The sequence below is a fragment of the Sciurus vulgaris genome (genome assembly GCF_902686455.1).
Source record: "Sciurus vulgaris genome assembly, chromosome: 7".
Lineage (NCBI taxonomy): Eukaryota > Metazoa > Chordata > Mammalia > Rodentia > Sciuridae > Sciurus > Sciurus vulgaris.
The window spans coordinates 100665763-100684441 of NC_136467.1; the positions used below are offsets into that span (position 1 = coordinate 100665763).

Below are 18679 nucleotides of genomic sequence, written 5' to 3' on the forward strand. Positions count from 1 at the left end.
ATTATGGATCTTCTTTTGTGTGTGTGCATGAACATGCACCTGCATTGCAAAGGGAATGGTAAAAAGAAAAGAAAAATAATCATGCCAAAGTTATACTAAAAAGAAATAATATACAATGATTTTAAATAATATACAATGAACTAAATGAAAACCAGGACGGATAGAATAAGAAAGCTATCCTTTCTAAATTCAAACTCTCATCTATTTGTATGCAGATTCTATTACATCCCTGAGCAACCTCTATCTATAGAGCCCAAACAATAGTTCTGATGTATACTAATCAAACAGTTCCAAAATTGTTTCTTTAAGGACTTACTCAAGTGACAATATTTTTAATGTAATTTACAGTGCTTTGCACCTACAGACACTCAGAAAATATTAGTGGATTCACTGCCTGGAAAACTCCAAAAGCTGCTTTCTTTTTAGGCATTTCAATGTCAGTCTCAATCAGGTAAGGAATCAACGAACTAAGTTGGAGCTACTACAGTTCTGAAGTGATATGACACATATTCAACTAAAAATACTAATTTCTCTTAACTCTTAAAATATCAGTAGGACAACTAAAATGTAAATATAAAAAACTTTAAATACTAGGTATATCTGTGCTTATTAGCACTTATTTCTATTCATTTACTATTAACAAATCCCTGTACTCATTTATTATTAAAGCAAAAGAAACACACAAACACTGAAAAAAGGAGAACTTTTTCGTCCTTCTACACTGAATGGACTATTGGAAGTTGAAGTACAGTACTTTGGCTCCCCCAAACGACACTTCTAGAGCATAGTAAACTGGGCACGAGAGGACAAAAAAAAAAAGCTGATACCAAATGCAAAGGGGCTCCTTGTAGCTCATCCTCATTGGAAGAAATCTGTCTAGTACTAGATCAGTTTTAATATCATCACCTCTCATTTATTCTGCTCCCTACCTAATCCAAAAAATATAATAATAATACTATATTCTGAGAGTTTATCTAGCAAAGTGAAGGTGAAACTACAGTCTGAAGAGGTATTAAATGTCAAGAAAAGGGCTTTATGTAAAAATACCTAAAAGTGAATCACATATTTATCAAAAAAAAAAAAATCCAAGATTATTACTATCCACGCCTACAAAAGTTAAAATGTTCTAATTCGAGAAATAAAAATCACTGCTAATAAGATTACTTGTTAATTTTAAACATTCAATACAACTTCTAGAATTAGAAGTATTAGAATCAGTTCAACTTCATACGCAGAGCCAAAGAACTTAATAAACAATAAGATGGCTCGCCAGGCACAGTGCCACACACCTGTAATCACAGAGGCTCAGGAGGCCGAGGCAGGAGGATCACAAGTTCAAAGACAGCCTCAGCTAGGTCTGGGGAGATAGGTCAGTCAGTAGAGTGCTTGCCTGGCAAGCACAAGGCCCTGGGTTCAATCCCCAGCACCCAAAAAAAAAAAAAAAAAGACAGCCTCAGCAATTTAGCAAGGCCCTGTCTCAAAATAAAAAAATAAAAATAAAAAGGGCTGGGATGTGGTTCAGTGGTTAAGTGCCCTAGGTTCAATCCCTGGTACCAAAATAATAGCGATAATAATAACAACAACTTAGCTAAGTTTCAGTGAGCATTTACTACATGCTTGCCATACACTATGTAATTTACAGAAATGATTTCATTACATTTCACAACAATTCCATGAGGAAGATATTATGATTTTCCCCATTTTGTAGTCAAAGAAAATGTGGCATTGAAAAGTTAGGTAACTTAGGGGCATAAGAAATCCACTAGATCAATTTTCCCAAATCTTCTCACTCACACTCTTTCCCTTAGCAAACTTGAACAGTTTCAAATAGTATTTTACGTGATATTTTGATTATATATTTCCAACCACAACCTCCTAAACTCAGTCTTTTTGAATTGTTTATTGCCTACCTCTATTGGCCCCCAGCACTCAGTCACCATTTTCACAACCAAATGTATGAGCCTATCCCAAAAACATATTCCTATTTTTATGTTTCCTTTCATCATGAATATTACACAACTCTTGCCTTCCATCACATAGCCTGGCGTCACTCTCACTTCACATTCCATTAGTCGTCATTCTTCAGACTTCTTCCATAATGTCTGCCATATCAACTCACTTCTTTCCTTTCGTATGGCCACTGCTATAGTTCAGACCCTCATTCAGTCCTTCATTTGATCGACATTCACTCAGCAAACAATTCTTAACATTAACACAGACACTGGCACTATCCTTCTGAGAACTCGTCTCGTCAAAATTCTGTTACTTTTTTAAATCTCAACTTAGGTCTCAACCCTTCATTTCCTTATTCACTCCACTGCTGCAGTTATCTTCATCATGGTAAATTACAACACATCCCTTTACTCAACTCTCAATTCCCTCCTGCACTTCTCCTATCTAGCTAACCTCATCCCTGACTCTTTTCCATAATTTAATGACAAACTTGCTTATAAAAATGTACAACTACAACCCACTAACATGGAAAACACATGAATGTATTTCCTTTAAATAAAAAAGGTGAAGATGTCATTAAAATAATGTTAAATAAAGTATATGACAAGGAGGAGACCTCCAGAGAGATGTGGGTTATACTACGGTTAGGAAAAAGATGAGATGATAGAACTATGTCTGTGTTCAACCTCGAAAAAGGAGAAAGAACTATACTGTACTCAGGAAAAACAGGCTTTGCTATTGCCGGATAAAGAAAGGAAGGCACAAAGGCCCCTCCATCACAAGCTCATCCTGGCACCAGTGATTCTTCTCAAAGGAGCAAGACAAAGAGATCACCCTAAGCCAACCAGCTCATCCCAAACCATCCTTAGGCCTTCTTCATATTTATCTTCAGGAACTTAGCTGGCAAATTAATTCTCAGAAGTTCCCTAGTCCAAAGGCAAAGTTTTCTCTATAGTTTAGAATGTTTGAAATTCTTTCCTGTTACACTATTGTCATCATCAATTAAAATGGAAATAAATAAAATTAATTTGAAATTCTTTTCTTCAAGACTGGCTATTTTAAATCACAATTATAAACAAATGATTTTTAGGAACCTTTACAAAAGTGATACAAAGACTAGAAATCTTGCTATATAAATGGCACAATCCCAAGAATAAGGCATCTTAATTAATGCTCTATGAAGACACCACTAAAGGGAACAGACCAAACTGGATGTCCCTCCACAGGCTCTGTGAGCAGACTACCAGCCTCATTCTTTCCTAGCTGAGAATTTGCTCACCCTATTCCACTGGGATTCTGGGACACTCTACATTCACAATAGATGAAGAGCTTTGAACTCTTTATGAAGGAGACTACAAAGAAGTATATTGTCATGCTGCTTTTGGCTCTCTCCTTCATCTGCTATGCTCACAGTTCTTATGGGTACTGACAGTATGTGATATTGAGGGTTTAATTTAAGCTTATTTTTCACAAGAAATAAGAAAACAACTAGATATAACTTTAGTTATACATACAATGTGTCTGGGATGATAACTACTTTTCTATTTAATAATTTAAGATTATTTTTCACCAAGAAATAGGAAAACAACCAGATATAACTTTAATTATATACACAATGTGTCTGGGATGATAACTACTTTAGCATTAGTGAGGTAAATGATAAGATTATTTTTAAAAAGGAGAAATCTCAAAAAAAAAAAAAAAAAAGTATAACTGTAAGCCAAAACTACCTAAATCTTCCGAAAAGAAAAATAAGAAACATGCTATGGCCAGTTTTTATAATACTATACTTAAGGGTCTAATAGAATCAAACTTGGGGATCTTCAAAGCTTGGATGAAATTAGTGGTTCACAATGCTACCCTTTAATATTTTAGTGTTTAAAATATGCTACAATACTTACTTTACTACCCAAGATAAAATTCAGAGATATTTTTTAAATCAGTAGAACTCCATAATTAAATATAAAAATGGCAAAGTAAATAAAAGCATTCAAGGACATGTGTGGAGTAGTTTGATATTATATTCATTAATAGAAGCCACCTACCAGTACAAAATGGTATAGCATGGGTGTTGGTACCTTTTTTCAAAAAAAAAAAAAAAAGATAAACAATTCACAGAAATATTCAGAACAAAACAAAGTATTAACTTCTATCAGTTCATAAGACATTTTAATTCCAAGAACAATCAAGGTATACAAAAAAAAGAGGGAAAAAACAATTTATGTGGACTTATAAAACAATGTTTGATTTCATATGCAGATGATTACAAGCAGTTTGGCCTAGGAGGCTTTGTTTGACCACATAAATGTGAAAAGTTAAGCAAGACATGAGAAAATGCATTCTTATACAGAACTATATCCAGTGCCTTCATTGCAGGCATCCCAACACTCCTGTCTCCTGTCTCCTAAATGCCTGTAATCCCTGCCAATCATGGCTACCACCATCAAAAGTACCACAAAGATATCTAGAATACTAGTCGGGAAGCTATATCCCCTATGATACAGAACCCCTTGACTAAACCATCCTCTCAAAAGGCTCAGTTTAAAACAATCAGTAGGACTCCCTTGATGTTCTTTCTTGTGCATTAAGAAGAAAACCTACAAGTCCCTAACTATCTTTTCCTAAGTGACTGAATTATCCTACCTCAAGCCCAGAATTTAATGACCGAAATTTGGTTTACAATGATCTTTGATAAGCATCAGTTGTTGATCATGAACTGAAACATACAATATAATACCAAAAGATTCTTAAAGGGGTAAACAGTACCAGAGAAGAAAAGCTAAGAATATAGAAAAGTCATGGGCAAGGTAACAAATCCCTCAACAACTAAGTTGTATGAATATAATGTTTTCCCTAGAGTCAGCACACACATCATACTGGGAAAACTACTTATGGTATATTTAATGTATTTAGTTTCCAGGTCTGCCAGGAACTGTCAGTTAAAATAAAACATCAGTAAAATTACAGTTAATGCTTTAATTTTCTACATTAATGTAAATCTCTAAACTCACACCTGTGTTTGTATATCCCTTCTGATGAGTCCTGTCACCTTAAATGTCAGCATTTATCCCACTTCATCTCAGTGCTAGTGAAGTATTAGCTGTGAAGAAATCTGCTCATATATTTAGTAACATACTTTGTAATTTACACGTATCAAAATATCTAGAAGTCTGGGTTGCGGGGGATGTTACTTAACCTCTCTGCTCTTCAAGTTCCTCCTGGAGCTATTGCAAGGATTAAATTATGTAACCTATATAAAGCACTGAGCCAAGCACCTCATACTCAGTAAACATATATCGAAGGTTAGCTACTAGTGATTAACTTCTCTCCAGCCTCCTTACATCACTGGGCAAATCCAGACCTTAATAAGTCCACTCTTTATTCAGTCATCAATAAATAATCCTTCTTAAGGAAACAAGGACCCCATGCAAGTTTGCAGCCAATCCACTGGGTTTTCTAATATTCATATTGCAGCTTTAAGCCGTGAATCAACTAAAAGGGAGTTAAAATATATGTGGCTATTAAGCTTCAATAGAGATTACAGAAGAATTATTTTGCCCAAAAGCTTCATGGGAATGGAGACAGCATCCTCTGACCAGAGATGAACAGGATACAAAGCAAAAAAAAAAAAGAGAGAGAGATATCAATAGGCGAAGGATGGCACTAATTTCTTGAAAGCCAGTGAGATTAGCAACCAGCAGCAGGTAAAGAATAAGTGAAGAGGGCTGGAGATATAGTTCAGTTGATAGAGGAGTGCTTGCCTCACAAGCACAAGGCCCTGGGTTCAATCCCCAGCAACACACACACACACACACACACACACACACACACACACACACACACACACACAAAGAATAAATGGAGAAAGTCCATGTTCCTTTTACGCTTTCTAAAGGGTGGGAAGTAGCAGAATGGTATCTACATAGGGCCTGGGCTACTAGGATAGTTGTTGTTCTGTAATTATAACTCAGACTTTAGCTAATGATTAAGAACACAAAAGTACTATTTTGTAAAACTCCTTTAGTTCTCCACATGCCTGATTCTCATTCTCACGCAAAAGACCTATGTTAAGGCAATCTGACCAAGAATTGAACTAGTCCATGACACAGGAATTTAACCAAAAATGATTAAATTTCAAGGGAACCTGGAGGCAAGAGGAAAAGATTAGGAAGATTATGGAATGAAAAAAATAATGTCTATATACAAAAGCTCAGGATCTTTTTCAGAACATCTTCAAAAAACATGAATAACACTTCACAATTTTATTGTTTAATTACAGAGAATACTTAACCACTATAGACCATATACAGTAAAATTAGTTTCATTCTTTTAGGATCTAAATATATGCATTCATGTATATGTATGTACACAGAACATTGTAAGACATTTAGGACAAAACTCTCTATAGGGAACTAATTTAAAGTCATACTTTTTTCAAGGGCAAAGTCAGAGGCATAGCCATCAAACAATCAGAATATATTATATATATAAAAGCCATGTGAAAACTTTAAAAAAGAGAAATGATTTTCACAAGTTATTTTGAAAATTTTTGCATGTTAATTTCAGCCTGCAAGGGTAATTCGATTTGAAGTTTCACACTTAACCATAGTATCTCTAGGTTTAAACTATCTTATAATGAGCAGGAAAATCCAAATTCTGTGAACTCTAAAATATTATCACTGAAGACCATCTGCCATGTTTTTTTTGTTTTTTTTTTTTAACAGCTATACACAGTTACATAGTTAGGCCTCAATTAACTAAAAGTTCAATGAATGTTTTCCTATTCTATTCTCTCTATATAAAATTTACTAATATTTTAACTATAGCCACACAATAAACAAACATAAAATATGAGATTGGATTCTATAATTTTTGATGTCAAAAACCACTATGAGAACAATAGTATTAGGTTTGTTGAATATACTTATAAAAAGGAATCCTCTATGAATATTTTCATTTAATCATTTGGAAAGAAGTCAAAGCTATGCAATTCTAACAGGCAGAAAGAGCTCTGTCTAAATCATATATTATTCTATTTATATATAAAACAGGTCAAAGTTTGCTAAACAAAATAATTTCTTAAAATCAACTCAATGAAAAAAAGCTCATTTCATATATAACATTATATTTCTATCATCGAATATTCAGCCTTGAAAAAGGAGAAGAATTCCATGTTACTTATATCCATCTTTAAGACATCTAATATTCACAAAACAGACAAATCCTTACAATGTTACTAGTATTTTCTTGAGAAATTAATTCAAAATTAAATTTTTCAGTGCACTGTCTGGAACTATCAAACTAACTTACTGCACAGCCTTGGAACATAAAACAATTTACTTCCCCACTCGGAAGACAAGTTTGATGTTTGACAAGGATTCTCTTCTTGACCTAATTCTAGTCAGGCTCATGTATCTCCTTTTGACTAGGACACATTTATCCGTTTTAGCAAGAATCCTACACAGTCATTTTGGGAAAAATCCTTCACCCTTGCTCTGATCACCCTCAACATTTTATCACCTTTGTCCACCCTTAGCAAAAAATCCTAAAGTCAGATTAGCAAAAAGTTGTCTATCTCTTCCTCACTTCCCATCTGCCTACGCTACCCACCACCCAACTCCTTGGCTATGAAGTTCTACTCTTTTTATGATATTGAATGTTCAGCTCATTTCTCTCCCATACTACAAAACCCTACTATAGTCCCCCACAACACTTGAATAAAGTCTTCCCTACTTAATCTTTGATAAGTGTCATGAATAACATTTTTTCTTTAATATCCTTCATCTGATTATTAATCCTTTCCCCTTCAGTTCTTTTTATGTCTGAAACTGCCATAAAGAGTATTCAAAGAGTGTGTCTTAATATCCCATTTCACTCTTCACCAGTCTCCCTCTTTACCAGGCTCCGTTTCTACACCTCTCACAGCCAGCAGCTTAACAGGATACTATGAAGAGTTTCCAGACTCATCAGACATACTTGTTCTTTAGCCTGCTCTACTCTCACATCTGCACGTACTGCCTCAGCTATATCATCAGATCCCTTATTGGCTGAAATTTATTAGATCAAAAGATATAAAGATCAGGCTCAGTGGTACAGCACTTCCATCCTCAGCACCACATAAAAATAAATAAATAAATAAATAAATAAATAAATAAATAAATAAATAAATAAATAAAATTTCTATAACTAAGAAATTTTTTCAAAGATATAAAGGTACACATATCTCACCAATTTGCAACCACCACACTAAAATCACTTGGCAACTTATGAATAGGCTTATAATAACTAGAGACCCCAATGGCAGGTATAAAAGTTGTGTATATCAGGTGAATGTACTTTCATATTTTAAGTAACAGAAATGGAAGAGATAGCAATAATTAACACACATTCCCAAAGAGCTATAACAACCCAATTAATGAAAACAACAATAATAAGGGCCAAAACCGTCAGAAACGCAGAACTGTCTCAAGGCCAATTTGCAAATATCTAAGAAATAATGATTAACAAGTGAATACCAAAACAACTTTTAAGATTACACACCTGTAAAAATTAAATCAATGTTCCAATGTTAACTGGAAAAAAGCATCTAAAAGTTCCTAATAAATTGATGATTGACATTTTCAGTAACAAATGACAAATTAAACTTTAATTCATGTTCATTGAAAAGAAGTTACCAGCCAAGAATGACATGAAATATTTTCTAGGACAGAAGAAATTAAGTTTTCAAACTACAAAGGATAAGAAATGTTAAATGCTAGGTTCAGAATAAGAAAAACTATTTTAAAATAAGCAAAAATAAACAATTCAAAGTTTTACATGAACTTGGTTGCAGAGAGTCAAGCAATAAAGTTGCCAACCTTACTTGCCTTTACTAAAAAATTCACTTCCTTGAATATAAAGGCAATTGAATGATGCTAATTCTTTTTAATATACAATGTCGTTTCCATTTGGAACACAGAATACTCTCCGAATTTTTCCTGTCCCTGCTGTTCCACAGTACTCCAATGAAATGTATCCTGCCATTAGATCTACTGGTATTTCAAATAAAAAAATTTTAAAAAATTAGTTTTGACTGCTCTAAGCAAGTTTTAAAAAGCATCCAAGTAAATTATAAGCTGCTGTCAGACTCTGGACAACAACAGTACAGAAACCCTTTGTCTACATGGCTGACAGCTGTCAAAGCCTGACCTTTCCCTAACTGACCAACTGAAGAAACCTTAATAGAATCTGTTTAACCATACCAATTCACCTTTCTTGCAACTCAATCAACTCAGTAATAAGCGATCCAAAATACTCTCCATACATGGCAATATTCCCTCATTTCTAACCCTTCATAGAAACTTCATATTTAAAATCCAAGTTATTTACATAAAAGACAAAGAATGAAAAATATGTTTTTCCTTTTCGGACATTTTTCTGTCATATGTCATAAAGATCTACTATCCTCTACAAATTCAAGTATAGACTAAAAAAGCTAAAGTACAGACACACAGCCTGAGTCTATCGTAGAACATAGTTCCAGATCTGATAACTAGCTTCGTTTATTTTTGTCCAGTAAAAGCACAGAAGCCACAGGAATGTGAAAACAAAATTTAAGAGTAAAATCTATGCAAAGGAATAAATGATCTTTTTTCTATACATATTTCTCCATCAAAGCCAACACAATGCAACTTAATTATAATATTGCAACTCCTCATAATGTAAAAATATTTATTTTACATAAGAAGATTAATATAAAAATCATTGTAGCATTAAAGAAACTGAAAAGACAAAGACATGTGCCCAAACAGTATACCAGCACTTTAAGTCCAGGTAAACTCTAAAACATGTGTGCCAATAATCCAGCTTCTGGGACATGAAAACAAGATGGCACCATGGCTCTCCAACCCCCACTATTTCCTTCTGTCTGGACAACAGGCAGCGGGTCACATATCAGAGACTATCTCATGTGACAAATGCTAATAACTTGCCCAATAACTTGCTTTGTTCTGAGTCTAAATGCATCACTAATACCTGTTTGATATAATAGTTTTCAAATACAAACTAAAATGAAGAAAATATGCATGTTCCTATTAACGAAACGATAAAAGTTAGGAAAAACTAAAATGAAGCGGGAAGAACTCTTACAGCACCTGCTACAAAGCTAATCAACAGCACCCAAATTCGAGTGCCTTAATTACTAGTATCAGATGCCATGGGAGAGAGAGCACATAGAAGAAGTGGGGAAAAAAGTTCTATCATGGGGAAGTGATTGCAGCCTACCACAGGAATGGCTTTTCTGTCAGGCCTCCCGCAACAGTCTCTCACTCTGGCTTCCATGAATCCCCACCAACTATATACACTTGATCAAAATGTACATTCTTTAGTTTAAATTTCAAAAGCATAAGGCATAATGTTTCCCACATTCTACAAACCTCCACGCAGTTTCTGATGTACCCACTAAGAGGAATACCTCCTTCTCCTATTTCCCCACTGAGGATCACTGAACCAGAAAAAAAAACAGTCACACAAGAAGCCAAAATTACTGTTCCCTAGAGAAATTGTGTAAGATTGCCTAGTATGTAAAAATGTAGATATTAATTTTCCCTTCAGTCAACCTTTCAATTTTATTCATATTTCTTACCTTATTTTAAAGTATTATTTATTCTAACATACCTCAATGAACTACAGAGTGAAACAGGATATAAATATATAAGTAAATAGAAGATAAATCATAGCAAACAGACAAGAAGCAACTAGAGTAATATTAAAAATCATGATACTAACTGCCAACATACTTGTTAAAATTTTGCATGTACTTCTCATAAATTCCAGTTTCCTAAAATAAAAAGATCCAAAATAGTTTTTTTTTTTTTTTTCAATTGCAGCAAAATATACCAATCTAATTGACTCCAAACTTCTTCATCATACAGGCATTTGCTCTTCTGTCTTCTCCATAATATGACCAGTTAATATATAATTCAGGCACAATACTAAATACTCTTACACATTATCTTTTTTGAACCTCAAATATCTGTGAGGTGAGGATTGTTATTATACCCATCTTAAAGATGATGAAAAAAGTACAGATTAGAAAATTTACTCAAAATTAATTGTTAAGTCTAAGATTTAATTTCATGCTACAGTTTAACTATGGTTTGTCCCCATCAAAACTTATATTGTAGTTCAATTCCTCAGTGAAGCAGTATGGATGTGATTAGGTCATGAGGGTGGAGCCCTTGTGAATAAATTAATGGAGTCTTATGGGAGTGATTTTTCACTCTCAGAGGGTCAAATTAGTTAACTACAAGTGCAAGCTGTTACAAAGCTAGGATGCCCTTTGTGTCCCCTCTCTTTGCATATGACTCATTTTTTTTTGCCATGTTAAGACACAACATAAGACCCACACCAGAAGTTGCAGCCTAATCTTGAACTTCCCAGCCTCCAGAACTGAGAGGTAAATAAACCTCTTGTCTCTATTAATCACCCAGTCTCCAATATTCTGTTATAGCAATAGAACAAAGAACTAAGACACCCTATTTCCTAGCCAATATGCTAGCCTATACTACTTATGGGAAGCTATAAAAAGTCAAAGAACTTTAGTATTGACATCACAGGAAGCAGCAAGAGAACCAGTATGTTTGTGTCACTCTCCTTGCCCCCAAGACCCATGGGGGGGTAACATAATATAGCACAGATGGATCTCCCTGTGCTATACACTGCACTACAGCTAAGGAACACTGGCAATTGGTAGTTTTTGTACCAAGCAGTAAGCAATAGAGGTAATATCTTCCTCTATATGGCAAAGGAAGATATTACCTCATCTTTCAAAGGTACTTACTAAAATCACCTAAGAAATGGCCTGAGTGAAGAGCAGTTAGGACCAGAGTCTTGACATACACAGCAAGATGTGTAGGAGCACAAGAAATCTATGGAGGAATCTATATTAACATTGACACACACTAGAGGGAGGAATCAAACACAGCAATACAGCAGCAAAGCCTGATGGGTTAACAGTGGTTAATAAAACACATTCCAAAATTTTAACCATGTTCCCTAAATTCAAAACTGTGATTACTGAGGTCATTGAGATGTCTGGTTAACCATAATTAACCATGGCAAACTGAACAGAAATATTTATTGCCACCACCTCTAAAATCCAATAAAAATAACAATAAAATGAGATTCTAAAACACCCAGGAATAAAATAGTGGAATAGAGAGGCAACAGGTTTTGGAAAGTGTGTTAATTGACTCAGAAAAGGAAGCTACAACCTAAGTCCCTGAGAAAAGAAGGGAGCTGATATGATCTCTAAGTGCACCAGAAACTTTCACAAATTACAAGTATCAAATACGGAAGATGAAAGATGTGAGTTTATGGAATGCAAAACAATAAGTAATTAAGTAAAAATCACCATAGACTGGTAGAAGAATGTCAGCATTAAGACATAGTTCATGATAGGATATGGGAGATTTCCTCTCTGAATCTTTAGCAAGGGTCATTCAATAACTAAAAAAAATTTTAAGTGACTGATCAAGGTATAATAGTAAGTAAACGTCTTATGCACCCACATGTGCACACAAACCTCTATCTTCCAATCCGCCTTTTCAGTATGTTAACATTAAACATGAACAAACAGACAAGAATGAGATATTTGAGGGAAATAATGAATATGAAAGACTATTTAGTAAAGATGAACTAAATAAATGAAAAGTACACAAACAATGAAAGAAGCTGAAGAATGCTAAAATAAATAACCTTCAAAAGGAAACAGAAGAGATAGTATATTCATGAAACAAAGGCAAAAGACTATAAAAGAGACGCAGAAAAGAATGTTAGAAATTAAAAACGGGGGGGGGGGAATGTAAACAAACATGTGGAAAAATTTGGGTTGAAAACATGTAAACAAACATGTGGAAAATTTGGGTTGAAGAGATTCCCCAGAAAATAAAACAAAAAGGTAGGATTAAATGTCACTGCATAGGAGATCATAAAAGGACCAACCCAGGAGGCTCAAATTACAACTAACAAGAGATAATAAGGAGAGAATGTAGAAAACAGATGAAAGAGAATTAGCAAAGCAATAACAAAAAATATTTCCTAAACTGGAAAACCCAAATCTTTAGATAAAAGGGCCCACTACATTTCCATCCCAAAGGAAACAAAGTCTGACATTACGAAATTTCACAAGAAGGAGGGAGTGAGAATAGCAAAATACACAAAGTTAGATACAAAGAACCAGAAATCAAAGTAGAATCAAGTTTCTCAAAAATAACTTTCAAAGCTAAAATGTACATGTAACAATACCTTCAAAATCCTAATGAGAAATTATTCCCAACCTTGAATTGTATGCCAAGGCAAACTTAAGTCCCACATAATAAAGACATCACAATAAAGCAAAATTAACTCCAGTATAATACAGACATTTTCCATAACTCGAACTCAAAATCTTCTGAGTTAATGTGTAAATTTCTCTGTTAATGTATAAAGATGCAATTTATATGATAATAATAGTACAATGGTAGGGGAGAGAACAGAGACTTTAGGAGCAAAGTTTTTTGACACTCTTGAATTAATTTAAGGTTAATCCCAACTATATTTTTATGATAAAATGGTGACTATAATTCCTAGTAAGAAAATAATTCAAAAAATAGGAAAATAAAAGGAAATTAAAACGACACACTAGAAAATATCCATTTAACATGAAAAAGGCAATAACAGATAAATAAAAAAAAAATGAGACATACAGAAAATAAATAACAAGATGGCAGATGTAAATCCTACCTTATAGAAATTGCATTAAATGTAAATGGATAAAATATCCCAATCAAAAGACAGACATGGCAGAATGAATATTTTTTAAAATGCAATCCAATTATATGCTGTCTTTATAGTCAAACACACAAATAGGATGAAAGTAAAAGGAAGGGAAAGACATACTATGCAAACATCAACTATAAAAGATCTGAAATATCTATACTACTATCAGACAAAACAGATCCCTCTTAAAACAAAAAATGATCTAGAGATAAAGAGAAACATTTCTTAATAATAAAAGGTTCACTCCATCAAGAAAATTTAACAATTATAAATGCATATACACCTAACAACTGAGTCCCAAAATACATAAACCAAAAACTGACATAATTAAAGATGGAAATAAATAATTCAGCGATCAAAGCTGAAGATTTCAGTATATGACTTTCAATAATAGATAGAACAGGGAAAGGATCAACAAGGAAACAGAAGATTTGAAAATGCAATATAAACCAACCAGACCTAACAAACCACATAAAGTACACTCCAGGCAAGAACACTAGATGCAAATTCTTCACAGGTACACATGGAACATTCTCCAAAAAAGATTAGATGCTAGGTCACAAAATAATGCTCAATAAATTTTTAAAAATGGAAGCCATAAAAAATATGATCTCAGACTAAAACGAAATAAAGCCAAAACCAGTACCAGAAAGAAGTCTGGGAAATTCAAGAATATGTGAAAATTAAACAACACTCCAAATAACCAATATAAAGATATAAGGAATAAAATAAATGAAAATGAGAACACAATATACCAAAACTCATGATGATGTAAGGCAGTACTCAGAGGGAAACTGGAACTGTAAACATCTACATTAAAAAAAAAGTCTTAAATCAACTTAAACTTCTACCTTCAGAAACTAGAAAAGAAGAATAAAATAAATCCAAAGCAAGTAAAAGCAGATAATAGATTGGAAAAGAAATTATTTAATAAGTCAAGAAAAGAAAAAAATAGGAAAAAAAAAAAAACCAAAAAAATTATAAACCAATATCCCTATCTATAAAGATGCAAAACCCTCAGCAAACTACTAGCGAGTTAAATCCAACAATATATAAAAAAGGATTACATACTACAGCCAAAGGGAATTTATACCAGGAATGCAAGGTTGATTAAAATTCTACAAATTAATGTCACATACAATATTAATAAAGGACCAAAAAAAACTTCATCTCAGTAAATGTAGATAAACAAAATACAGCATCATTCATGATGAAAATGGTCAAGCTAAATTAGAAGAAATTTTCTTCACTATGATAAAAGTCGTCTATTTAAAAAAAGAAACTCAAGCTAACATCATACATCATAGTCAAAGATTGAATGCTCTCCCTTTAAGATCAGAATGACCACTAATACCACTTCTATTCAACATTGGACAAGAAATTCCAGATAGGGCAATTAAGAAAAGCTAATTTAAAAATTCAAATTGGAAATTAAGGAATAAGATTATATCTGTCTATATGAGATGATCTCAGAATTATTCCACTATAAAAGTATTAGAACTAAAAAAAATTCAACAATGTTTCAAGAAATGATTAATATTAAAAAAATCAATTGAATCTCTATACACAAGCAAGGAATATACCAATAATGAAGTAAAGAAAACAATTCCACTTACAATGACTTAAAGTATAAAGTACTTGGATATAAATTTAATAAGGACAAGATTTTGTTTAAAAAAAATGAAAGGCCCAAATAAATAGTCATTCCATGTTCATAGATTAGATGGCTTAACACTATATTGTTAAGAGGGCAATACTCCCCACATTGACCTACAGATTAAATGCAATCCCAATATGAATCATAATTGGTTTCTTGGGAGAAACTGACAAATTGAGCACAAAATTTAAAAGAAAATACAGGAAATCTAGGATAGGACAAAAAAAAAAAAAAAAAACTTGAAAGACTCATACTTCCCAAATTAAAACCTTGCTACATAGATGCAGTAACCAAAACTCAAGTTCATGTAGTACTAGTATAAGGATAGACTTAAGGATCAATGAAATAAAACTAAGAGTCTTCAAGTACCAAAGACATTTCACCATTTCAACAAATGGGGTGGAACTGGTTATTCACATGTAAAAGAATGATGTTTATGTGTCATATATTTAATTCCCAATGCAACAGTATCGGGCCTCACAAGAGGTGATTAGGTCATGAGAGATTAATGCCACTATCACAGAAGTAGGTTATTAGAGAGTAGGTTGTTATAAAGAGATTTCAGCTCCCTCTTGCTTTCAGGTTCTGACCCTCTCTTAACATGTGATGACCTTCCACCATATTGCAATGTATCACAACAACCTTCATCAGATGCAGGTACCATGTTCTTGGACCTCTGGAATTATAAGCCAAATAGCTTTCTTTCTATTATAAATTAACCAGTCTTAGGTATTGTTTTTTACAAAACAGGTAAGACAGACCCCTACTTTCTAACATGTATAGAAATTAACTCAAAATGGACCATGGAGAGGAATTGCTCCAGGCAGTGGGTGGGGTGTCCCAAGTGTTCCAGGGCCCTCAGGTTCGTGGCACCTGGCCCTGGGCCTGGCAGGGACCTGAGAGCCCTGGAGCAGCCGCCTGGGCCTAGGCGTGCGGGTGTCCTTGACCATTGCCCAAGCCCAGCACCGCCCGCGCAGCCCTGCGCGCTCCCTAGGCGGTTCATCCTTCCCCGACTGCAGCACCAGTTACAACAAGGCCTGGAAGCTAGACGCACACCTGTGCAAGCACAAGGAGGAGACCATTTGCTTGTGACTACGAAGGCTGTGGCAAGGCCTTCGTCAGAGACTACCATCTGAGTCGCCACATCCTGATTCATACTGGAGCAAAACCGTTTATTTGTACAGCTAATGGTTGTGATCAGAAATTCAACACAAAATCAAACTTGAAGAAACATTTTGAACACAAACATGAAAATCAGCAAAACCAGTATGTATGTAATTTCAATGGTTGCAAGAAGGCCTTTAAGAAACATCAGCAACTGAAAGTCCATCGGTGCAAACATACCAATGAGCCCCCATTCAGGCTATGTATGTCAAAAGGGATGGTCCTTTGTGGCAAAAACAAGGACAGAACTTCTAAAACACGTGAGAGAAACCCACAATGAGGAAATATCATGTGAAGTATGCCAGAAAACATTTAAACGGAAAGATTACCTGAAGCAACACATGAAAACTCATGCCCCAGAACAGCTTGTGTGTCAGTGCCTAAGAGAAGGCTGTGGTAGAACCCATGCCACAGTGTTCAATCTCCAGAGCCATATTCTCTCTTTCCATGAGGAAAATAGGAGAAAATATTCATATCTGATAATGGACTTGTATGAGAAATATATAAAGAACTCAACAATAAAAAGAAATGTAACTGAATTTAAAAATTGGCAAAAAGGGTCAAGTGTGTAACTCAATGGTAGAGCATTTGCCTAGCATGCACAAAGCCCTGGGTTCAATCCTCAGGACCACCAAAAGAAAAAGGAAAAAAAAATGGACAAAGAATTTAAATAAACATTTCCCTAGAGAAGATACACAAAGGACAATTAGTACACAAAAAGATGTCCAACATCAATAAAAACACAAATCAAAACCACATCAAGGCCAAGCACAGTGACAAACAGCTGTAATATCAGCAACTCAGGAGGATGAGACAAGCATGTTCAAGGTCAGCCTAGGCAACTCAGCAAAACCCTGTCACAAAATAAAAAGTAAAAAGGACTGAGGATGTACCTTAGTGGTAGCACACCCCTGGTTTCAATCCCCCCACCGAAAAAAGAAAAAAAAAAAAAAAAAAAAAGCCATACTGACATATCACTTCATGCCCACCATGATAACTACATTTTTAAAAAAAGATAATAACAAATGTTGGTAAGGATATAGAAAAACTAGATCCCTCACATACTGCTAGTAAGATGTTTGATGGTAGCTGGGCCCAGTGGTGCACACCTATAATCCCAGCACCCCAGAAGCCTGTGTCAGAAGGAGCATGAGTTCAAACCCAGCCTCAGCAACTTAGTGAGGCCCTAAGCAACTTACCAAGACCCATCTCTAAATAAAATATAAAAAAGGACTGGGAATGTGGCTTAGTGGTGAAGCTACCCTGGATTCAATCTCTGGTACCAAAAAGAAGATGTTTTATGAAGTCACTTTGGAAAACATTTTGACAGACCCTCAGAAATTTAAATACAGACTTGTACTATGACCTAGAAATTCCCCTCCTAGGTATATACTTAAGAGAAATGAACATATATCCATATAAAACCTTGTACATGAGTATTACTGCAGCATTATTCACAGTGGTTAAAATGTGAACACAACTCAAATGTCCATGAACAGCCACATATATAAATAAAATATTTGGCAAAAAAAGGAATTAAGTACCGATACATGTGACAACATGGATAAAATCTGAAAATATTATGCTCAGTGGAAGAAGTCATTCACAAAAGACCACATATTTTATGATTTCATTCATATGAAATGCCAGAACAGGCACATTCACAGAAACAGAGAGTAAATTAGTGGTTGTCAAGAATTGGGAGAAGGAACAAGAAGTGGCTACTAATGGGTACAAGGTTTCATTTTAGGGTGATGAAAATGTCCCCAAATTAGATATTGGTAAAGGTTTCATAACTCTGGGATTATACTTAAAAATCAATGAACTGTATGTTTTAAAAGTGTGAATTTCAAAATATATAAATTCTATTTCAATAGATGCATTATTTAAAAAAAAAAACCTATACATGGCAATGTGTTGAGACATTCTACGATAAAGAATGGATCTTTCCAAGGACATTTTTATATGATCTAATAAAAATCAGTAATATAAACGACAGCAAAATAAAATAAAACACTATTTCTAACATGAAAGGGTAAATTAACTGGAATAGAAAATAGCAACAATGGGCTTTACCAAGGATCAAAGCTAAAAGCAAAGAGGAGA

At 34.2% G+C, this 18679-nt stretch overlaps 1 protein-coding gene and 1 pseudogene across 2 annotated transcripts in view; one reads left to right on the forward strand and one right to left on the reverse strand.

Annotated features, from left to right (window-relative positions):
- The window catches only part of LOC306665749 (DNA primase large subunit-like), a gene marked incomplete at its 3' end in the record, with an annotated part of 290898 nt that overhangs the window by 160544 nt on the left and 111675 nt on the right, over positions 1 to 18679 (reverse strand). The window lies entirely within an intron of this gene.
- On the forward strand, positions 8888 to 17145 carry LOC306666936 (transcription factor IIIA-like; annotated as a pseudogene). Its single transcript has 3 exons — positions 8888 to 8987; positions 15992 to 16066; positions 16368 to 17145. The product of its transcript is annotated as a transcription factor IIIA-like (transcript).